Source organism: Scyliorhinus torazame, chromosome 1 (assembly GCF_047496885.1).
Source record: "Scyliorhinus torazame isolate Kashiwa2021f chromosome 1, sScyTor2.1, whole genome shotgun sequence".
Taxonomy (NCBI): Eukaryota; Metazoa; Chordata; class Chondrichthyes; order Carcharhiniformes; family Scyliorhinidae; genus Scyliorhinus; species Scyliorhinus torazame.
In genome coordinates, this window is record NC_092707.1 from 66,793,464 (window position 1) to 66,818,698 (window position 25,235).

Here is a 25,235-nt window from a genome sequence, read left to right on the forward strand (position 1 = left end):
TGTAAGCCAGATAAATTCTGTAAATGGATAGAACAGATCACATTTAACATGGATACATGTGAGGTAGCTCACATTGAAGGAAAAAAATGGCAACACTTTTATAGAATGTGAGTGTTGCTGGCAAGTTCAGCACTTAGTGACTCATCCAGGTGAGTGGCGAGTATACCATCACACTCCTGCCTTGTACCTTGAAGATGGTGGACAGGCTTTGGGGAGTCGGGAGGTGAGTTACTCGCCACAAAATTCTCAATCTCTGACCTTCTCTTGTAGCCACTGTATGGCCTACCAAGTTCAGTTTCTGGTGAATGCTAAGTTCAGGATGTTGTTAGTGGGGGGTTCAGCAATGGTAATGTAATTGAATGTCAAGGGAAGATGGTTAAAATCTCTTGTTGGAGATGGTCATTGCCTGACACTTGTGTGGTGCAAATGTTACTTGCCACTTATCAGCCCAAGACTGAAATGATGTCCAGACCGTGAGACTGAAATGATGTCCAGGTCTTGCTGCAAATGGATACGGACGTCTTCAGTATCTGAGGAGACGTGAATGGTGCTGAACATTGTGCAGTCACCAGTGAAAATTCCCACTTCTGACCTTATGATAGAGGGAAGGTCATTGATGAAGCAGCTAAAGATGGCGGGGGCTAGGACACTACTTGGCTTTGATCTTTAAGTCATCTTTGTCAACAGGAATAGTGCCGGAAGACTGGAGGATAGCAAATGTTGTCCCCTTGTTCAAGAAGGGGAGTAGAGACAACCCCAGTAACTATAGACCAGTGAGCCTTACTTCTGTTGTGGGCAAAATCTTGGAAAGGTTTATAAGAGATAGGATGTATAATCATCTGGAAAGGAGTAATTTGATTAGACATAGTCAACACGGTTTTGTGAAGGGTAGGTCGTGCCTCACAAACCTTATTGAGTTCTTTGAGAAGGTGACCAAACAGGTGGATGAAGGTAAAGCAGTTGATCTGGTGTATATGGATTTCAGTAAAGTGTTTGATAAGGTTCCCCATGGTAGGCTACTGCAGAAAATACGGAAGCATGGGATTCAGGGAGATTTAGCAGTTTGGATCAGAAATTGGCTAGCTGGAAGAAGACAAAGGGTGGTGGTTGTTGGGAAGTGTTCAGACTGGAGTCCAGTTACTAGTGGTGTACCACAAGGATCTGTTTTGGAGCCACTGATGTTTGTCATTTTTATAAATGACCTGGAGGAGGGCGTAGAAAGATGGGTAAGTAAATTTGCAGATGACACTAAAGTCGGTGGAGTTGTGGACAGTGCGGAAGGATGTTACAAGTTACAGAGGGACATAGATAAGCTGCAACGCTGGGCTGAGAGGTGGCAAATGGAGTTTAATGCAGAAAAGTGTGAGGTGATTTATTTTGGAAGGAATAACAGGAAGACAGTGTACTGGGCTAATGGTAAGATTCTTGGCAGTGTGGATGAGCAGAGAGATCTCGGTGTCCATGTACATAGATCCCTGAAAGTTGCCACTCAGGTTTAGAGGGTTGTTAAGAAGGCGTACGGTGTGTTAGCTTTTATTGGTAGAGGGATTGAGTTTCGGAGCCATGATGTCATGTTGCAGCTGTACAAATCTCTGGTGCGGCCGCATTTAGAGTATTGCGTGCAATTCTGGTCACCGCATTATAGAAAGGATGTGGAAGCATTGGAAAGGGTGCAGAGGAGATTTACCAGAATGTTGCCTGGTATGGAGGGAAGATCTTATGAGGAAAGGCTGAGGGACTTGAGGCTGTTTTCGTTAGAGAGAAGAAGGTTAAGAGGTGACTTAATTGAGGCATGCAAGGTGATCAGAGGATTGGATAGGGTGGACAGTGAGAGCCTTTTCCTCGGATGGTGGTGTCTAGCACGAGGGGACATAGCTTTAAATTGAGGGGAGATAGATATAAGATAGACGTCAGAGGTGTGGAATGCCCTGCCTGCAACAGTAGTGGACTCACCAACACTAAGGGTATTCAAATGGTCATTGGATAGACATATGGACGATAAGGGAATAGTATAAATGGGCTTTAGAGTGGTTTAACAGGTCGGCGCAACATTGAGGGCTGAAGGCCCTGTACTGCGCTGTAATGTTCTATGTTCTATGTACTTGGAAGAACTCTTGCAGTGATACCTTGGGACTGAGATGACTGGCCTCCAACAACCACAACCAACTTCCTTTGTACCAGGTATGACTCCAACCAGTAAAGAGTTTTCCCCTGATTCCCATTGCCAGGGATCCTTGATACCACACTAGGTCAAATGCTGATGTCAAGAGTAGTCATTCTCCCCTCCCCTCTTGAGTTCAGCTCTTTTGTGCAGGTTTGGACCAAGGCTGCAATGAATTCAGGAGCCAAATAGCACTGGAAGAAGCAAAGCTGAGTATCAGTGAGCAGGTTATTGCTGTGTAAGTGCCTCTTGATAGCACTGTCAATTACCCCTTTCATCACTTTGTTAATGATCAGGAGTAGACTCATGGGACGGTAATTGGCCAGATTGGAATTGTTCTGCTTTTTGTAGATTGGACATACCCGGGCAATTTTCTACATTGCCAGGTAGATGCCAGTGTGGTAGCTGTACTGGAACAGTGTGGATGGGGGTGGAGCTAGTTCTGGAACAGGTTTTCAGTACCATTGTCCTGTAAGTTGTCAGGGACCTTTATCTCTGTAATATCCAGTGCCTTCAGCAAATTCTTGATATCACAAATTGGCTGATGATTGCCATCTGTGATGCATGGACCTCAGGAGGATGAATTATCCACTTGGCAGTTCTGGCTGAAGATGGGTAACAATGTTTCAATTTTCTCTTGTGCACTAATGTGTTATGCTTCCCCATCATTGAGGATGGAGATCGTTGTCGAGCCTCCTCAGTCATGTTAGGTACACTGGTTTAACACTGGCTGCAACTAGATGCAGCTTAGATCAGAAAGATACTCCAGACCTTGAAGTTAGTTCAATCAGGTTTATTGAACTAATAGCACAGTTAGCACAGTTCTCTGTGAGTTCGACTCGCTGCTAACTTAAGTGTGGTTACTCTGTCTGACTGAACCAAACTAGCTCTTAGCCACGTGGTGGAGGAGTGAGATTGTAACAACACCCTTGACTGAGTCTCTAGATGTTCATCAGTGGAAAGAGGCGGAGTGAGTGCCTCGTGTCTTTTATAGTCAGATCCCACCTCTGAGTGTCCTGCCTGCTTATTGGTCATGTCCTGTTCTCTGTGTCCATTAGCTGCTTGTCCGTATATCATTATGTGTGTGTCTGCACGTCAATGACATCCTCCTGTTGTTAGCTGTTTTATTGTCCACCACCATTCATGACTGGGTGTGGTGGGACTACAGTTTAGAGCTGATCCGTTGGGATCCCTCGTCTTGTCGGTATTTTTAGGTATGCCTTGTGGTGCTCCTGGCATGCCCTCCTGCACTCTTCATTGAACCAGGATTGATGTGATGATATGGTGAAGTGAGGAAGATGCTGGGTCAAGAAGTCACAGATTGTGGTTGAATACAATTCTGCTACTGGTGATGTCTGACAGTGTTTCATGGATGCCCAGTTTTGGGTTGCTAGATCTGTTCTTTGTTTATCTCATTTAGCACAAAGGTGCCCCCAAGGTATCTTCAATGAGAAGATGAAACTCCATCTTCACAATGACCATGGTGTCATGGACAGATGCATCTGGGACAGGGTAGACTGGTGAGGACAGGGTCTAGTTAGTTATTCCCTCTCATTGGTTCTCTCATTACTTGCCGCAGACCCAGTCTGGCAGAAATGTTCTTCAGTCAGTAGTGCTGCCACTGAGCCACTCCTCCTGGTGGACATTGCAGTCTCCCACCCAGAGAATATTCTGTGCCTTTGCCACCATCAGTACTTCCTCCAAGTGGTGCTCAACGTGGAGAAGTACTCATTTATCTTATCGTATAAATGACATTTAATTGGCCCAGATTGAAGTTGAAAGAAATGTAAAACTCTTAATAGATTTAGCATATCCATCTACAGTACTATAAAACAGCAATCAGCTAAGCAAATATATTGCTGCAGTATATTGTTAGCTCAGTAGAGTATAGGTCAGAGGATGTCAAACTAAAACTGTGTAATGCTAGAATGCACTTTGAATACAGTGTCAATGGGAAAACTGGAGAAATATTTAAGACTTGGAAGTCATGTAGACAAAAGCTACTAAATGGATTTCTATAAGTGTCAAATTGGCTCAGTATCAGGGGCGTCATTCTCCGACCCCCCAGAGGGTCGGAGAATGGCCTTTGGCCGCCGTGAATCCCGCCCCCGCCGGTTGCCGAAGTCTCCAAAGGGAGAAAAGTCGGCGGGGCGTTAATGGCGCCGCTGCCGCGGAGAATGTCACGGGTCTGCGCAAGGCAGCCGATTTTCGGCCTGCCGATATTCTCCCTTCCGGATGGGCCGAAGTCCCGTCGACGTGATGACCGTTCACGTCGACGTGAATCAAACCTCCTTTTCATCGGCGTGACCCGGTGCTCCAGGCTCACGCCGACCAGCGGGGAGGTGAGTGACGGCCTCGGGGGTTGGCTCTGGGCAGGCGATGGCGTGGCCGCAGTCTGATTGCATGAGGAGAGGTGTGTCTCGGCTTGTGTGTGTGTGTGTGCGGCGGCGGGGGGGGGGGGGTGGTTAGAGTAGGCTGGGCTCCGGGGGAGTGCCGGGAGGGGGTCCGTGCTGGGGTGGAGGTTGGGGGGGGGGGTCCGTGCCGGGGTGGAGGTTGGGGGGGGGGGGGTCCGTGCTGGGGTGGAGGTTGGGGGGGGGTCCGTGCTGGGGTGGAGGTTGGGGAGGGGTCCGTGCTGGGGTGGAGGTTGGGGGGGGTCCGTGCTGGGGTGGAGGTTGGGGGGGGGGTCCGTGCTGGGGTCGAGGTTGGGGGGGGGGTCCGTGCTGGGGTGGAGGTTGGGGGGGGGTCCGTGCCGAGGAGGGGGATGGGAGGGCAAGTGAGTTGGTCCACCTGGCCAGGTGCCAGCCTCCAACAGTTGGACCCATGCGGTCCATGCCACCTGGCTGGGGGGAGGAGGGGATATGGGCAATGATGACATGTCGTCGTTCCCCTCCCCCCCACCAGGCCGTCATGTTTTCAGATCATCCAGCGATGTTGGCCGCCGTGGTGGCAGCCGCTCATGTCTATGTTGCCCTGGATGAGGAGGAGGAGGAGGAGGAGGAGGAGCGTGCCAGAGAGGCGGCGCAGGCTGCCGCAGAGGGGCAGGTGGCAGCCGCACAGGCTGGAGGGACACCTGACCGACAGGACGAGGAGGGGGAGGAGGACGTCGCGGCCCCACGGCAACGGAGGCACCCGAGGGTGCCCCATGTGTACCGGCCCCGGCAGTCATACCAGGACCTCACGGACCGGGAATGCAGGAGGAGACTCCGGATGAACCGGGAAACCGTGGCATACATCTGCCACCTGCTGGCACACCTGTCACCGCGTGGCACTGGCGGGGGACACCCTCTCCCCGTGTCCGTCAAGGTTACGGTGGCCCTGAACTTTTATGCAACGGGGTCATTCCAGGCACCGAGTGGGGACCTGTCCGGCATATCGCAGACATCGGTGCACCGGTGCATCCGGGCAGTGACAGATGCCCTATATGCCATGGCACACCGCTACATCCGCTTCCCCGTGGACCGGGCCAGCCAAGATGCCCGGGCCGTGGGCTTCTCTGCCGTTGCCGGGTTCCCCATGGTCCAGGGCGCGATCGATGGGATGCACGTCGCCGTGCGGCCACCTGCAGATAACAGGGCCGTGTTCACTAATAGGAAGGGGACCTATTCGATGAACGTACAGGTGGTCTGCGACCACCGCATGATGATCCTGCACGTCTGCGCCCGTCACCCAGGCAGTGTACACGACTCATTCGTGTTGTCGCGGTCATCCATCCCCGGCATGTACGAGGGACGCCATCCCCGGCTGAGGGGCTGGCTGCTGGGCGACAGGGGCTACCCATTGCGATCGTGGCTGATGACGCCTATACGGAGGCCACGCAATGAGGCGGAGAACCGCTACAATGATGCCCATGTAGCGACAAGGGGAGTGATCGAGGGGTGCTTTGGTGTGCTGAAGATGCGTTTCAGGTGCCTGGACCTCTCTGGGGGCGCCCTCCAGTATCGGTCAGATAGGGTCGGCCGCATCATTGTGGTGTGCTGCATCCTGCACAACATAGCCCAGCAGAGGGGCGATGTGCCGCAGGCAGAGGAGGGCGGAGTGGAGGAGCAGCAGGAAGAGGCCCAGTCCTCCCCAGATGAGGGGGATGGGGGCAATGGTCAGGGCAGACGGGGTAGACACAGGCGGGTGGCTGTCCACCCTTACCGGCTGGCCCAGCGGGCACGGGACAGACTGATAGACGCCCGCTTCACTGACTAGATGGGCATGGGAATCGGGTAGTATGGCCACAGACCGCACACCATGGCAACAGCCGACCACCCACCCCCCCCACCCATCCACCCCCCCCCACCCCCCCCCACCCCCCCCACCCCCCCCCCCCCCCCCCCCATTGCCGATCCACCTGCGGCACAACGGGCCGGGCTCACACAGTTGCGGGTGGACGCGTGTCTATCGCAGGCCATGGAGGATGATGACAACCCGCCCTGCGATGAGCTCCTGGCTCTACATCGTTGGACTATGTCTGACCCATGGCCACAGTACCACCATCCACCCGGACCATCCCTGCATGCCGCTGTGACACTGCAGCGCACGGTCCCGTCCTCTGCCCGGGGGATGTTGATGGCGGCCCAGGGGGAAGGGGGCTGACTCACCTGGGGCTGAGGTAAGACTACCCCTCACACACACACTTGCGCTCAATGTACATGACACCCCCGCACACTTTGGACAGAGCACAAAGGCAGCTTCGGTAGGTGTAACATTGACTTTAATAACCAAAGGAGTTCATGCACGTGCCCTAGCCCCTAAAACTCATCTGTGCCCTGCACCCGTGCCAACTTACTCAGTGTCTAATTGATTGGCCTTACGGGCCCTTTGACTACGTCTACGTGGTTCCCCAGACGGTACAGCAGAACTGGAGGTGGACTCCTGTGATTCCTGTCCTCTGACACTGGATCCCTTTGGCGGCCGTTTCCTGGGGCGTCCTGGCCTAGATGGGCCAGGCTGCGGCCCGGGCGACTGGGATGGCGAGCTGCCAGCCTGTCCTGCCCGTTGCCCACCCGATGCACCTGGGACGGAAGGGGGGGAGTCCGAGGTGTCGCGGGTGTACCGGGACCTCCCCTACAGAGGGAGCCGGGACGGACCACACCACCTCCTCCTCCCTCGGGGTGCCCGATGGCCCCCAGGCCTCTACATGGGTGGGGGATGCGAACGGACTGGCCATCCAACGCCCCCCCGACATCTGGCGCTGCCAGTCCTGGAGGCCCATGCTGGTATCGACAGGGGTCTGCAGGTTTGCAGCCATGGAGCCCAGGGGGTTGGCAAACCCTGTCTGTGACAGTGCGACGCCGGCTCGCACATGGCCACTGGCGCCGATGCCCTCAGCGATGGCCTGCAGAGACTGGGCCATGGCCTGCCGAGACTGGGCCATGGCCTGCAGAGACTGGGCTATGGCGTTGAGCGCCTCTGCCATCTGGCGCTGGCACTGGCTCATGGCCTCCTGTGAGAGGGCAGCCATTTCCTGGGCCACAGACGCCGCCTGCACGGAAGGCCCCAGGCCTCGCAAACCGTTCCCCATGTCTGACACCGTCGCACCCATTGCCTCCACCGTGGACGCCACCCGTGCGGTGTCAGCCTGGGTGGCACGCATGACCGGCACCACTCCTAGCTCCTGGACGCGGGTGGACTCCTCCATCTGCGACCGCAGCTGCCGCAAGCCGCCCGTCACCCTCTTCGCTCGTCTCCGGGTCGGTGGTTGCATCGGATCTATGTGTGGGTGTGGTAACTGCAGGAACCCGGGATCCATCTGGGCGGCAGATGTTCGCTTGGGCTGGGCTGCCTTCCGACCGCCCGGTCCCTCTGCTGCTCCTACCTCCACCTGCTGTACCGGGACGGCTGTGTTGTGCGCACCAGTGAGTGTACCAGATGCCTCATCACTAAAGTGCCCAACCGTGGTGAGTGTTTCTGCGATGGTGGAGGGTGTTGGTGACAGCAGTGGCGTTGTGTCGTGCTCTTCGTCCCACTCTGAGTCCATGGCACTTTGGGGTGGGGGTTCGTCTCCACCCATCCACTCTGAGTCACTGTCCGGTATTTCATCTTCCTGGGTAGTGCTGTCCCGGGTAGGGGTGTCCTGGGTAGTGGTGTCCTGGGTAGTGGTGTCCCGGGTAGGGGTGTCCTGGGTAGTGGTGTCCTGGGTAGTGGTGTCCTGGGTAGTGGTGTCCTGGCTCGGATGTGACGGGGGCCTGTGGCTGCCCCCCTCGTCGCTGGGTGGTCGCTCCCGCACGTGACGGGGGTGTCGTCTCCCTGTTGCTCCAGGTCTCTCCGTCTCCCGTGGTGTGCGAGGGGCATCCTGCGGGCGTCGCATGCTGGAGGGTCCGGGTCTCTCCGTCTCCCGTGGTCTCCGAGGGGCATCCTGCGGGCGGTCTGCAGGATGGGTGCCTGGACGTTTGGTCCTGCGATACACAATGAAGCATGCATGGTTAGACATCAGGCAGTGATCAGGTGATACGGGGAGGGGGATATAGGGGAGGGGGGATATGGGGACGGGCTGTCGGTGGCTCACTCGCTAGTACGCCCCCGACCTCTGCATCAGCAACCTCCCGGTCCTCAGGTCCGCCAGTCAGTTCCAGGGCCCTTTCCTCGTGTACGGTCAGTGGCCTCTCATCAGCGGGCCCTCCTCCAGTCCTCACATGCTCCCTATTGTTGTGTGCGCGCTTCTCCTGTGGGGGGGGGGGGGGGGCAGGGGTAAAAGGCAACAGTGTTAGGCAGGTATATGAATGCACGCGATCGGTTGCGCGTGCATTGCAGAGGTTAAGGTTAGGGCTGGATTCACTTGGGGATATGGGGGATATGGGGAGGGGAGATATGGGGAGGGGGGATATGGGGAGGGGGGATATGGGGGAGGGGGGATATGGGGAAGGGGGGATATGGGGGAGGGGGGATATGGGGGATATGGGGGAGGGGGGATATGGGGGATATGGGGAGGGGGGGATATTGGGGATGGGGGGATATGGGGGAGGGGGATATGGGGGGATATGGGGGAGGGGGGATATGGGGAGGGGGTGATATGGGGAGGGGGGATATGGGGGAGGGGGGATATGGGTGATATGGGGGATATGGGGGATGGGGGGATATGGGGGAGGGGGAATATGGGGAGGATATGGGGAGGGGGATATGGGGGATATGGGGGAGGGGGGATATGGGGGAGGGGGGATATGGGGAGGGGGGATATGGGGGATATGGGGAGGGTGGATATGGGGGAGGGGGGATATGGGGAAGGGGGATATGGGGAGGGGGATATGGGGAGGGGGGATATGGGGGATATGGGGAGGGGGGATATGGGGGAGGGGGGATATGGAGGAGGGGGGGATATGGGGGATATGGGGGAGGGGGGATATGGGGGAGGGGGGATATGGGGGAGGGGGGATATGGGGGATATGGGGGGAGGGGGGATATGGGGGAGGGGTGATATGAGGAGGGGGGATATGGGGATATGGGGGAGGGGGGGATATGGGGAGGCTCACCCTGCCTGCTCTGACGAGGTCGTTCACCTTCTTGTGGCACTGGGTGCCTGTCCGTGGTGTCAGGGCCACAGCGGTGACAGCCTCTGCCACTTCCCTCCACAGACGCCGGCTGTGGCGTGGGGCAACTCTGCGGCCGTGCCCAGGATACAGGGCGTCCCTCCTCTGCTCCACCGTGTCCAGGAGCGCCTCCACATCGCGTGACTCGAACCTCAGGGCTGAGCGATGGCCAGCCATCCAGTCGGTTGTTGCGGTAGGGTGTTCCGGTCGGGTGGGGGGGAGCAGCGCGGCCTTATGAGCCGTCACGCCGTGCAGCGCGTATGACGCTGCACGGCGTGAACCACTGCGCAAGCGCGGATCCCGTTACGTCGCTGCTAGCCCATTTCGGGCCGGAGACTATCGACCCATTTTTCCGACGTGACGCAAGTCGGATTTGCGCCGTTTTTTGCGCCGATCGGCGGACTTTCCGCCGATAACGGAGAATTTCGCCCCAGAACTCTCCACTCTGAATCAGTCATAAGTTTTAAGCCCCATTCCAGTAACATGAGCACAAATCTAGGTAGACACTTTAGTACCCTACTGAGCATGTGATGATTCACAGAATGGTTGCAACACAAAGGAAGGCTTTTAGGCCCCTCGTTTCAGAGTTAGCTCTCTGAAGGAGCAATTCCCCGCCCCCCCCCCCCCCCCCCCCCACCCCCCCCCCCCCCCCCCCCCCCCCCCCCCCCCCCCCCCCCCCCCCCCCCCCCCACCATCCCAGGCCTTCTCTCCCAGCCCTGTGCATCTCTCCTTTTCAGACAATAATCTAATTCCCTCTTAAATACCTCAATTGATCCTGCCTCCATTCTCAAGCAGTGCATGCCATACACCAACCACCCCTGTCCCCATTGCTCTTTTTGCCAATTACCTTAAATTGGTGTCTTCATGTTCTGCACCCCTCCGGTTTTCCCTATTTACTCTGTCTGGACCCCTCAGGATTTTGTATATCTCTATCAAATCTCCTCGCATTGTCAGATCTTTAGATGCAACGTTAATCTAAGACCCCCGTCTACCTGCTCAAATGACTGGAAAACATCCAAAGGTACGATTTGAAGAAAAGCCAGCTAAGTTCTCCAGGTGTCCTACTTACTCCTTAACCACAATGACCAAAAAAAACGATCAGCTGCTGTTTGTTTTAGGGAGTCATGTTATTCACAAATTGGCTTATACATTTGATTCTGCAACTGATTACACTTCAGAATAACTTCAGGATGCCCAAATTCCTCCCTGATAACAAAGGGGTGACCAATGAAGGAAGACTGTAGGACATGGTTGAGCTCTTCAGCCCTGTAATAAAGCTGTTGATAGAATCTTATAGAGCATGTAAGATAAATTATGGTGGAGAAAAGGTCAAGCTGGTGCATCACTTCAAGGTAGATGGTAAAAACGAAAGGTTTGCACGAGTTCTTCTTCACGGAAAGAGCGATTAATGGTTGGAATTGACTTCGAGGTAGAGTAATGGAGGTGATAACCTTGGAATAATTGAAGAAGCGGTCCATGTGAGGAGACTTTAGATTTTTCTGGATGAACATAGAACATAGAACATTACAGCGCAATACAGGCCCTTCGGCCGTCGATGTTGCGCCGACCTGTGAAACCACTCTAAAGCCCATCTATACTATTCCCTTATCGTCCATATGTCTATCCAATGACCATTTCAATGCCCTTAGTGTTGGCGAGTCCACTACTGTTGCAGGCAGGGCATTCCACGCCTTTACTACTCTCTGAGTAAAGAACCTACCTCTGACATCTGTCCTATATCTATCTCCCCTCAATTTAAAGCTATGTCCCTTCGTGCTAGACATCACCATCCGAGGAAGAAGGCTCTCACTGTCCACCCTATCCAATCCTCTGATCATCTTGTATGCCTCAATTAAGTCACCTCTTAACCTTCTTCTCTCGAACGAAAACAGCCTCAAGTCCCTCAGCCTTTCCTCATAAGATCTTCCCTCCATACCAGGCAACATTCTGGTAAATCTCCTCTGCACGCTTTCCAATGCTTCCACATCCTTCCTATAATGCGGCGACCAGAATTGCAAGCAATACTCCAAATGCGGCCGCACCAGTTTTGTACAACTGCAACATGACATCATGGCTCCGAAACTCAATCCCTCTACCAATAAAAGCTAAGACACCGTACACCTTCTTAACAACCCTCTCAACCTGGGTGGCAACTTTCAGGGATCTATGTACATGGACACCGAGATCTCTCTGCTCATCCACACTGCCAAGAATCATACCATTAGCCCAATACTCTGTCTTCCTGTTATTCCTTCCAAAATGAATCACCTTACACTTTTCTGCATTAAACTCCATTTGCCACCTCTCAGCCCAGCGCTGCAGCTTATCTATGTCCCTCTGTAACTTGTAACATACTTCCGCACTATCCACAACTCCACCGACTTTAGTGTCATCTGCAAATTTACTCACCCACCTTCTATGCCCTCCTCGAGATCATTTATAAAAATGACAAACAGCAGTGGCCCCAAAACAGATCCTTGTGGTACACCACTAGTAACTGGACTCCAGTCTGAACATTTCCCATCAACCACCACCCTTTGTCTTCTTCCAGCTAGCCATTTTCTGATCCAAATTGCTAAATCACCCTGAATCCCATGCCTCCGTATTTTCTGCAGTAGCCTACCATGGGGAACCTTATCAATCACTTTACTGAAATCCATATACACCACATCAACTGCTTTACCCTCATCCACCTGTTTGGTCACCTTCTCAAAGAACTCAATAAGGTTTGTGAGGCACGACCTACCCTTCACAAAACCGTGTTGACTATCTCTAATCAAATTATTCCTTTCCAGATAATTATACATCCTATCTCTTATAAACCTTTCGAAGATTTTGCCCACAACAGAAGTAAGTCTCACTGGTCTATAGTTACCGGGGTTGTCTCTACTCCCCTTCTTGAACAAGGGGACAACATTTGCTATCCTCCAGTCTTCAGACACTATTCCTGTAGACAAAGATGACTTAAAGATCAAAGCCAAAGGTTCAGCAATCTCCTCCCTAGCTTCCCAGAGAATCCTAGCATAAATCCCATCTGGCCCAGGGGACTTATCTATTTTCACACTTTCCAGAACTGCTAACATCTCCTCCTTCTGAACCTCAAGCCCTTCTAGTCTAGTAGCCTGAATCTCAGTATTCTCCTAGACAACATTGTCTTTTTCCTGTGTGAATACTGATGAAAAATATTCATTTAGCACCTCTCCTATCTCCTCGGACTCCACGCACAACTTCCCACTACTGTCCTTGACTGGCCCTACTCTTACCCTAGTCATCCGTTTATTCCTGACATATCTATAGAAGGCTTTAGGGTTATCCTTGATCCTACCTGCCAAAGACTACTCATGTCCCCTCCTGGCTCCTCTTAACTCTCTCTTTAGGTCCTTCCTAGCTAACTTGTAACTCTCGAGCGCCCTAACTGAACCTTCATGTCTCATCTTTACATAAGCCTCCTTCTTCCTCTTGACAAATGTTTCGACTGCTTTAGTAAACCACGGTTCCCTTGCTCGACCACTTCCTCAGGTACATACTTATCAAGGACACGCAGTAGCTGTTCCTTGAACAAGCTCCACATTTCCATTGTGCCCATCCCCTGCAGTTTTCCTCTCCATCCGATGCATCCTAAGTCTTGCCTCATCGCATCATAATTGCCTTTCCCCCAGATATAACTCTTGCCCTGCGGTATATACCTCTCCATTTCCATCACTAAAGTAAACGTAATCGAATTGTGGTCACTATCACCAAAGTGCTCACCTACCTCCAAACCTGAATGAAATGAATGAAATGAAATGAAATGAAATGAAAATCGCTTATTGTCACAAGTAGTCTTCAAATGAAGTTACTGTGAAAAGCCCATAGTCGCCACATTCCGGCGCCTGTTCGGGGAGGCTGGTACTGGAATCTAACACCTGTCCTTGTTCATTACCCAGTACCAAATCCAATGTGGCCTCGCCTCTCGTTGGCCTATCTACATACTGCGAGGTATTATCAATTAAATGGGCTTCTTTGTGCAAACTGATTGTGATTACTGCCGAAATGGGAAAAAGTAATCTTCCTTCAGTTTTAATTGCCATTATCAAAAGATAAACCAATCGTTTCTTCTCCAGATGGCATTGCTTGTACAGATTTAATTCCATCTTCCCAAAGCAGAGTATAGGTTCACCCCTCACAGATATGGCCAATAGCACTCATTAACATTGCTAATCATTCATGTTGGCTTATAAATGTAACCGATTTTGATGACAGCTAATCCAGAAAATAAACGTATGCGGAAATCTTTGATTACATTTACAATCGCTATCAACTACATTGGTGATAAATGTCATTCTGAACACTCCCTTCACGTTGTTGGCTGTCCATTGATACAGGGTTGTTTCGCTTTGTGAACCAAATCTAAATTTTTCTCTGGATAAGTTATTTTGTTGTGACTGGATCTGTACCTGTATCTATAAAATGACGTAGATTCTGTCTGAGCAAAATTTATCTGTACCAAATTGCCAATTTCAGTTCCGCAGGAAAGCTTGCAAAGGAAGCCAGGATTGTTTCTTTGAATGGGGTTCCTATAAAACCTATAGCAAGCTGATGGCCAATTCTCAGGGGATTAGAACTCTGCGTAGTGTGTTTCAATTTTTCATCAAATGTGCCCTTCTCTTCTGTTTCAGTGCCTTGATTCCATTTCTAGACTGATATTCTTTCACCTCCAATTTTCTTTGCTTTGGCAATTACCAGAAGATTCATGGTTGCCACTGTGTGAGGTTTCGTTAGATTAGTGGTGGCTTTCCCTTCACTTTGGAAAGTTGAAGAAATGGAGGAAAGCCTGAAAATTGCTGATTTTTTAAAAAATTCCAATTAAGGGGCAATTTAGCGCGGCCAATCCACCTACCCTGCACATCTTTGGGTTGTGGGGGTGAGATCCACGCAGACACAGGGAGAATGTGCAAACTCCACACAGACAGTGACCCGGGTCCAGGATCGAACCCGGATCCTCGGCGCCGTGAGGCAGCAGTGCTAATCATTGCGCCGCCGTGCCACCAGAAAATGAATTGATTAAATAAAAATAGGAGCACACACCGAAATGGACGTTTCAGCCAACATATAGAAATCAATTAACACTGGTTCTTTCACGCCATGGATTTGGTAAAAGCAACTTACTTTGATAAAAATAGTTGTTATTTGATAGTATTGGTATCGGGTTGTTTAACGCAGTATGCAAGCATGAATTTTTAATCAAATAAAACAATTTATTTAAAGAGAATTTCTATAAATGTTTAAATTAAATTCAACATTGATGGCCTGAACATTTATTAATTAAACAACCTGAGCTTTAAACGGAAGGAAAACATTAAAATGTATTCATGAAATATATAAAACGCACAAACAGAATTTGTTTGGACAAGATGAATTAAGGAAACAAAATGACCAATAACTTACGAAGGTATCGGGGTTGGCTAAGCATATAGAATTCTTTTTGATTTTGAGTTGCGTGTGTGACGATATTGAAATCTATAATGAATTAACATTTCCCCAGGACTACAGAACACAATCATGCAAACGACTGGTCACAAACATCCCTCACTGTTTGTCTAATATTGGCCGTAATTCTCCAGTCGTTGCCATTCGCTTTTCTCGCTGGAAGCGCACCACCGCTCGCGGGGTACTCGCCGGCATGGGGTAGTTCCAATGGGAAATCCCATTGACAGGCAGCGGGAAGACAGAATCCCAGCAGCAGCGAACGGTGTGCCACCAAGAAACACACAGCTGGGGAACCAGAGAATCCAACCCATCCATATTGTGCTTGCAAGAACCCAAATATACCCCTCTAGAGTTTTGGGTAGAATGTTGTTGTATGGGGGGAGGGGCGGTGGGGACATCGCACCACCTCCCCTCCAGCCCCGGAAGCCATTTCAGAATAGCCAACCAACTACACGCTGGGCAGTGTAGCACAATCAATCACTCACGAGGCGAGAAGAGATAAAGTCAATTGATGGCTTTATTACGCAGACTTGTTCGCCAGCAGCTTGGTTACAGAATGCGGCTGCTGGGAGAACCCGGGTTCTTATACTCCGCCTTACGGGGTGGAGCCAGCAGGCGGCAGATCCAATCAGGACCCAGTGTCTGTCCACCAATAGCCTCTCGGCATCACTGGGTACTGTACTACCCCAAATACATGCCATCACAGGCAGCAATAAAGTGCTGCAGGGCTCATTAACGAGGGCTAAGGGGGTCTTTCACCACTCGTAGGGGGAAAAAAGTCCTGCCCTCGGCAGTTGCCAGCCAATCCAATTGGGTGCCAGCTCCATTAGTCCCAAGAGCACTAGGAAGGCATCAGTGACCAAGCTGAGACTGCAGCTGAAGAGAGGAGCCCAAGGGCAGGATCTCCACAACAGGTAATTTCTGGGTCTCGGTCCAGGAGAATGTGGATGCATTAGGGAGAGGGCAGTGGGAGGGAAAGGGTGGGTTTAAGAGAGAGCAGGTAGGAAGGATGAAAGGGGTTCAGTTTAAGGTGTGCGGCCCCGTGATTAACAAAGGGTAGCCCCTGAATAGCGAATCCCCCCCAGAAAGAAAAAACAGTTTGGACTAGTATCCGGCCCTTACCCCCCACCTTTTGCCATTTGAGGTTAAAAATCAGGCTTCCTGCTCCTGGCCTGCTGCCCATGCCAAACATGTTACATGTGGGCAGCATATTGTTTGGGTCAATAAGCTGATAACAAACCAAATTGACACTTAAATAGTCATTTCATTATGGCGGTGAGTTGCCGATTTCAGCACCTGCACTCCCGTATTATGGGAGATCAGCTGGGCGAAATTCTCCTACCCGCCCCGCCACATTTCTGCCCCGACCGGCCGGCGGGAGTCTCCGTAACACTGGCCGGTCAATGGGGTTTCCCATTGTGGGGCAGCCCCACGCCGTCGGGAAACCCCCGGGCGCCGGCAAAACGGAGACTCCCGCCGGCGGAGAATGACGCCCCAGAGGTGGTGGGAAAGTGATGGAATGGGGATCTACAACATTTGACCCGCCTCCACCGTGAGCCACACACTCCGTAGGAAGAATGTGAAGGCATTAAGGAAGGCGCAGTAAAGATTCACAAGATTGGTTCCAAGAATGAGGGACTGCTCCTTGGAGAGCAGAAGGTTGAGAGTTGATTTGAGGGAGGGGTGTCTAAAGTCTGAGGGGTCTGGACAGAGCAGCTAGTGAGAATCTGTTCCTGTTGGTGGAAGGATCGAGAACTAGAAGACACAGATTGAAGGTAATTGACAAAAGAAGCAATGACGACACGGGGAGAAATCGCCTTACGCAGTGAGTGGTTAGGGATCGGGAATGCACAGCCTGGCATTGCGATGGAGGCAGGTTCAAGCCAGGCACGCTAAAGACATTTTAAACATTGTCTGAAAAAGAATAATGTGCAGGGGTGAAGGGAAAATGTGACTTGCTCCTGCCAAGAGCCAGCAGAGCTACAATGGGTGAAATAGCCTCCTTCTGTCCTGTAACCATACTATGATTCTATGGGCTAGATTTTATGCTCCCCCACATTTTTGATGCGTTTGAAGACAGGGGACACATCAAATCCAGTTGGTAGCCTTCCCATCCACTATCCGCCTGCCCCCAACTTATCTGAAGTTTTAAGGTGGTGGGACGGGGTAAAGATGCTCACTCACCATGCCCTATTGAGACCCTTATGTGGTTAATTAATGGCTACTTATAGGAATAGAGCAACATAGGATTTGAAGTGGGAGTAGGCCATTTAACCCTTCGAGTCCTCCCTGCCATTCAGTATGACCTTGGCTGATCAGGCTATGGACCAACTTTTAAAAAGCCTACCCCACAATGATAGGAAGTCTCACTCTCAATAGGCTGACAGTTCGAGCAGTCCCAACAGTGTCAGAGGTCAGTAATGGGCGCTGCTGGGGCTGCAAGGAGGCACATGAAGGAGAATGATGGCGACCGGTTACAGGTATGTCCGGGCTATTAGGGTTGGAGGGATCGGGAGCCTAGGGATTGAAAAATCCAGCGCCCATCCAAGCCTTTTGTTCACTGAAACATAACACAGTCCTGAAGGAGTATTAAAATGGAAACTAAAATTTACTGCAATGTAAAGGAACAACGATTTAGTGGGAAAAAAAACTTACCTGTTGCTAACATCATTTGTATCCCACCTAGAAATTCTGAGCCCATACAGAAAAGAAAACAGTTTAATTGTGTTGAAAGAAAGATCTAGTAACACTATGGTGATTCATTTTCAAAGTGATTGAAGTGATCTAATTAAAGTAATTATTGTTACGTTTTCTTAAGAGCTAAGTGGATAAGTCACTTCATGGTGTTGAACTGAGGAAGATAGTGCTAGGTACAATCACTGGTCTATTTGAGTTAGCTAATGTCAGCAACAGCTTTATTGTCCCTGGCTTAGGGAAGAGAAAAAATAAGCTTTATATATGCTCTGCAGTAGATCTCAGCTGAATTCTCTCCAACTCTAAACTCTTCACCCTTTCACAAAAACGGGTACATCATAACATTCACCATCATGGTTAGGCCCGCCTTGCAGATTAGTGCCTGGTATACACCCACCCAGTGTTGTACAACCCTCCCCTTGGTTATACACCCACCCCATTGTTATACACCCCACACCATTGTTACACAGCCTACCCCATTGTTACACACCCCACCCATTGTTATACACTCACTTCATTGTTATGCACCTCACCACATTGTTACACAGCCTACCCCATTGTTATACAACCCACCCCCATTGTTATACACCCACCCCATGGTTATATACCCACCCCATGGTTATACACCCACCCCATTGTTACACACCCCACCCATTGTTACACAGCCTACCCCATTGTTATACAACCCACCCCCATTGTTATACACCCACCCCATGGTTATACACCCAACCCCATTGTTACACATGCACCCCATTGTTACACACCCCACCCCATGGTTATACACCCCACCCCATGGTTATACACCCACCCCATTGTTACACACCCCACCCATTGTTACACAGCCTACCCCAGTGTTATACAACCCACCCCCATTGTTATACACCCACCCCATGGTTATACACCCAACCCCATTGTTACACATGCACTCCATTGTTACACACGTGCCCCATTGTTACACAACCCACCCCATTGTTACACACCCCACCCCATGGTTATACACCCAACCCCATTGTTACACACGCACCCCATTGTTACACACCCCACCCCATTGTTACACACCCCACCCCATTGTTACACACCCCACCCCATTGTTATACAACCCACCCCCATTGTTATACACCCACCCCATGGTTATACACCCAACCCCATTGTTACACACCCCACCCATTGTTACACAGCCTACCCTATTGTTATACACTCACTTCATTGTTATACACCCCACCCCATGGTTATACACCCACCCCATGGTTATACACCCCACCCCATTGTTATACACCCACCCCATGGTTAGACACGCCACCCCATGGTTATACACCCACCCCATGGTTAAACACCCACCCCATGGTTATACACCCACCCCATTGTTACACACCCCACCCAATTGTTACACAGCCTACCCCAGTGTTATACACTCACTTCATTGTTATACACCCCACCCTATGGTTATACACCCACCCCATGGTTAGACACCCCACCCCATGGTTAAACACCCACCGCATGGTTAAACACCCACCCCATGGTTAAACACCCACCCCATGGTTATACACCCACCCCATTGTTACACACGCACCCCGTGGTTATAGACTCACCCCATGGTTATACACCCACCCCATGGTTACACCCACCCCATTGTTACACACCCACCCCATGGTTAAACACCCCACCCCATTGTTATACACCCACCCCATGGCTATACACCCACCCCATTGTTACACACCCCACCGCATTGTTACACACCCACCCCATGGTTAAACACCCCACCCCATTGTTATACACCCGCCCCATGGTTATACACCCCACCGCATTGTTACACACCCACCCCATGGTTACACCCACCCCATTGTTACACACGCACCCCATTGTTATACACCCACCCCATGGTTATACACCCCACCCCATTGTTACACACAAACCCCATTGTTACACACGCACCTCATTGTTATACACCCCACCCCATTGTTACACAACATACCCCATTGTGACACACTCACCCCATTGTTACACACCCACCCCATGGTTATACACCCACCCCATGGTTATACACCACACCCCATGGTTATACACCCCACCCCATTGTTACACACAAACCCCATTGTTACACACGCACCTCATTGTTATACAACCCACCCCATTGTTACACAACCTACCCCATTGTTACACACCCACCCCATGGTTATACACCCACCCCATGGTTATACACCCACCCCATGGTTATACACCCACCCCATTGTTACACACACACCCCATTGTTATTCACCCACCCCATGGTTATACACCCCACCCCATTGTTACACACAAACCCCATTGTTACACACGCCCCTCATTGTTATACACCCCACCCCATTGTTACACAACATACCCCATTGTGACACACGCACCCCATTGTTATACACCCCACCCCATGGTTATACACCCCACCCCATTGTTACACATCCCACCCCATTGTTACACACGCACCCCATTGTTATACACCCCACCCCATGGTTATACACCCCACCCCATTGTTACACACCCCACCCCATTGTTACACACCCTACCCCATGGTTATACACCCTACCCCATGGTTATACACCCACCCCATGGTTATACACCCCACCCCATTGTTACACACGCACCCCATTGTTATACACCCCACCCCATGGTTATACACCCCACCCCATTGTTACACACCCCACCCCATTGTTACACACGCACCTCATGGTTATACACCCCACCCCATTGTTACACACCCCACCCCATTGTTACACACCCCACCCCATTGTTACACACCCACCCCATGGTTATACACCCACCCCGTGGTTATACGCCCCACCTCATTGTTACACACGCACCCCATTGTTATACACCCACCCCATTGTTATACAACGTGCCTCATTGTTATACCCATCTCATTATTATACAACCTACCTCATTGTTATACAGCTCCTTGTTGTTTTGTACCCCATCCCATTGTTGTCCATCCCATTGTTGTACACCTCCTCAGTGTTATACACCCCACCTAATTTTATCCACCTACCCCATTGGTATACAGCTCAACCCATTGTTATCTAGCTGATCACATTTTTATGTGACACACCCAACTTTTCCTTCCCATCAAAGTCATTCCACAAAGCAAAGTTTTCCTCTTGATGAACGTCACCATCTACCCCTTTGCCTTCTTTACTAAACCTGCCAAGTTATCTGGACAATCCTTTCTCCATCTCTCCTCATTCTCCTGGGCACTCTTCTCTCCTTCACATATTCTTCTGTTGTCTTGGTCAAAGCTGGTATTCTTGTTAAAATTGGATTTGTCAACCTGTGCTTGCTGCTTGCAACCCAACTAGCAGTGAACATTCTCCAAAAATGTATCCATTTGTGATACAGCCAGAACTAGATGAGGTTGCTCCTCACTAAACTATGCAAAACTCTTTCACAATGTATTCCTATTACCGATCTTCTGATATTGTAGAAATTCCATTTAAAATTATTGTTGATGAAATCCTGACTTCTCTACTCACTTTGCAAAACAATTCAGAGTATATCATTGGAGAATCATTAGAAACTAAATAAGTAGCCTTGGTCTGTATTTCATCTTTCACTTAAGGATACATTTGCAAGCCTTTGTGATTCACTTGATCAGAAAGGAAATGTAACCAAAACTAGGAAGTATTGCAAAACCATCCAACTTGCATTGCTCAAGTGTGCCCCCTATCAACCTAATCATGGAATAACACTTCCAAGATCTATGGAAGTTCTGAGAACTAGAAAGGCTTGTGGTGGCTCGAGGATGCATTGGGAAAATATAGTTCAAAAATAGATCCACGGCCAGAAGATGGAAATGAGTAAATTTGGAACTGGAGTGCCCTCATGATTTATTTCTGTTATCTTTAGGGCGAAAAATAAAGAAATGGTTTACCCTACTCCACTTGTCTACCACCAAACCACCACCGAATCACCGCTACTGTTCTCAAAACTCCCAAACCCAGCACCCTCTTCCCTCTCTCCAACTTGTCAGACATATTTGCTAATTCATAGAGTGACAGAATCCCTACAATGCAGAAGGAGGCCATTCAGCCCATCAAGTCTGCACTGACCCTCTGAAAGAGCACCTTAACTAGGCCCAATCTCCCACCCGATTCGCGTAACCCACCTTGGGACAATTTATCACGTCCAATCCACCTAACCTGCACATCTTTGTACTGTGGAGGAAACCGGAGTGCCTGGAAGAAACCCACGCACACACGGGGAGGATGTGAAAACTCCACATAGCCAGCCGAGGTCAGAATCAAACCATGTTCACTGGCGCTGTGAGGCAGCAGTGCTACCACTGTGCCACCATGCTGCCCCTAATTCATGAATGCCTAAATGTGTAGACTCCACACAAGGGCAAGCTCCAACAAACTACATGATGTCAGCTTGTCGGCTTTGACTAGTGTAGACTGTGCATGTTTATACACACAATAACATTTCAGGGAAAATCTGTACAATGTTGAATTGAAGCCTGCTGACAGCCCTGTAGAAACGGTTGGCATTCTTGCTTGTTTGTTTCAATTGGGCAGCATGGTGGCACAGTGTTTAGCACTGCTTCCTCACAGTGCCAGGGGCCATATTCAATTTGGGCCTTGGATGACTGTCAGGAATCTTCCTTGTTTGCGTGGGTGTTCTCCGGGTACTCCGGTTTCCTCCCACAGTTCAAAGGTGTGCGGGTTCAGTAGATTGGCGATGCTAAATTACCCCATAGTGTCCAAAGCTGTGCAGGTTAGGTGGGATTACAGGGATAGGACGGGGGAGTGGGCCTTAGTAGTGTGCTCTTTCAGAGGGCCCATGTAGACTCAATGGGCTGAATAGCCTCCTTCTGCACTGTAGGGATTCTATGGATTCTAATTGGTTGAGGAATACCTTTCACAGACGCCCATAACTGGCTAAGTAGGAATAGTTGGTGCATATTCCCAAGTCATTGAATAACTTTGAACATCCTTTCCATTCTAGCCTTTAAAGGACAGGTGACTCCAAACCTACAACCGCTACCATCTGGAAGAACAAGGGCACCTGCAATTCCCCTCCAAGCCACTCACCATCCTGACTTGGAAATATATTGCCATTTCTTCACTGTCGCTGGGTCTTGGACCTCCCTCCCTAACAGCATTGTGGGTGTACCTGCACCACATAGTCTACAGCAGTTCAAGAAAGCAGCTCACCATCACCTTCTCAAGGGCAATTGGGGATGGACAAAATACGCTGGTCTTGCCTGCGAAGCCCACATCCCATGAATGGATTTTTTAAAAAGTTGTTAAGGATTTGAATCCATTTTGAACACTTTGCATTTTCTTTAAATGTACTAATACAATGGTGTCCCTATTCTTTGTATTTTCAATAAATTGCGGATTTCTTTGAACAGCATGGAAGTAACTACATGTTGTTGAACATTTTGGTGGCAGTAGAGAATATTATGGACCCTTTCTGTACATTTCTATCCATTTATTTGCAGCTGATGACTTGCTGGGGTGAAGCCCCACTTCGAATACCAGCACGGCAGATGGTGAAATTTGAATTCAATAAAAATCTGGAATTAAAAGTCTAATGATGACCATGAAACCATTGGCGGTGGTCGTAAAAGCCTATCTGGTTCAGTAATGTCCTTCAGGGAAGAAAATCTGCCGTCCTTACCCGGTCTGGCCTATATGTGACTCCAGACCTAACTGCCCCCAACTGAAATGGCCTAGCAAGCCACTCAGTTCCAGGGCAATTAGGGATGGACAACAAATGATGACCCAACCAGCGATGCCCACATCCCGAAGAACGAATAAAAAAATTAATCTTGGTTTTGGCAACCCCTCCCACTCCTCAGCAGAATGTCCATGCTCTATCTGTCGGAAAGCGAGTGCCAGCAAGCTGCTCAACAGTTGGGGATATATTGCTGAACCTCATCCAAATATGGGTTTCTGGGTGACCTTCAGGAAAGGGAGCTCTGGCTGATTTTTCTTTCTTCTGAACATCCTCTCTTTGACAAGACCAATTGCAATGGCTCACCTGCTGCTATGACAGAGCTGATCTAATTTAATACAGTGCAGCAATTGAACCAGTGACACAACTCAATATCCCCCTATGCAGCGCACTTATCCTTCAGGAGAATGTTTCGGGCTATTTAGAGGGCTACTGTCATATTATTTAATCAAAAAGGAATTCCAGCGTGTTTCTAAAGAAATGCCATATGCAATTTGCAGAAATGCTTCTGGTCATTGGCTTGTTCCTAGTATTCTGTTCCTGTCTGAAAATTTAACCGCTGTAATTAATTGTTCTGTTCCTGATATTCTCATTAGACTCAGCAGGGGTTTATTACTAAGCTGTTCAATAAAGAGAACATTTCTATGGCAGACATATTTGACAGGAGAGATGTCTGCATTGGATTTTATATAATTTTTAATTTGTTCATACAGCAATTAACCATTTTCCTGTAAAGAACGTCACTTTACATAGGGGTATAATTATGTGAAATTATCACAGTTTCATTGACAAAAACAAAATCAGGGGAAAAAAACGTGTTGACGGATGATCCATTGAAAATTTAGTTACAGCTAAAACTACAGTAGAAAATACAACTGTATAATTAACATATTACCCTGAAAAGCTAATTAATTGCAGACAAACAATTGACCCACTAATGTTCTGGTGTGGACAACTCTGTGCCTCACATAGTTCATATATTGTTGCATTTTGTTTCAATAAGATAATTTTAGCTGGGCAAGAACAATAGTGTATTAAAGTAAACACCTTAAAGTGCACAGAGACTTATTTGTGTCCATTAAATATGTAATTATGTCTTTTCTAAAGTGTGTTAAGGAGAAGTTGGAAACACTGCATCCATTAGTCCACTGCGTAAGCGAGACACTTGTAATTTGCATAAATTAATGTCGGAAGCTATCTAAAATCATGCAGGAAACAACCGACAATCAGTTATTCAGTTTAAATTGTGATTGCTGATTCTATGCATTCAGGCAAAGACTGAGTGAATGGCCCTACAGGCAAACACAACAGAGAAAGTAACAAGAAAACAATGCAGAGACAATGATGGATTTTAATGTTTAACAGCTAAATATGATAAACTTTTCACGTACTGAAGAGTCTTCTCCATTTGTAAAATGTGCCCTAATTTTGAGGTCATAGACTTGCAAAACTTTTTTTTTTATGTGTAGTGCTACATCTTATGCTTTTTCATCATCGTCTTTAAATCTCTCCGTCCTTAACCCTCTCTATCTCTTTGATCAATTTATATAGAAAAATAACCAAGTGGGCAGCACGGTAGCATAGTGGTTAGCATAATTGCTTCACAGCTCCAGGGTCCCAGGTTCGATTCCGGCTTGGGTCACTGTCTGTGCGGAGTCTGCACATCCTCCCCGTGTGTGCGTGGGTTTCCTCCGGGT

General features: G+C 49.6%; 1 long non-coding RNA gene across 2 annotated transcripts in view; it reads left to right on the forward strand.

The window, feature by feature from the left end:
- The window catches only part of LOC140429487 (uncharacterized), a 42,694-nt gene extending 18,143 nt beyond the window's left edge, over positions 1-24,551 (forward strand). For both annotated transcript variants that reach the window (XR_011949099.1, XR_011949098.1), the window contains one exon: positions 22,804-24,551. This is a non-coding gene — a long non-coding RNA (uncharacterized lncRNA). The remainder of the gene's footprint in view (positions 1-22,803) is intronic.
- Positions 24,552-25,235: the final 684 nt, after the last annotated feature.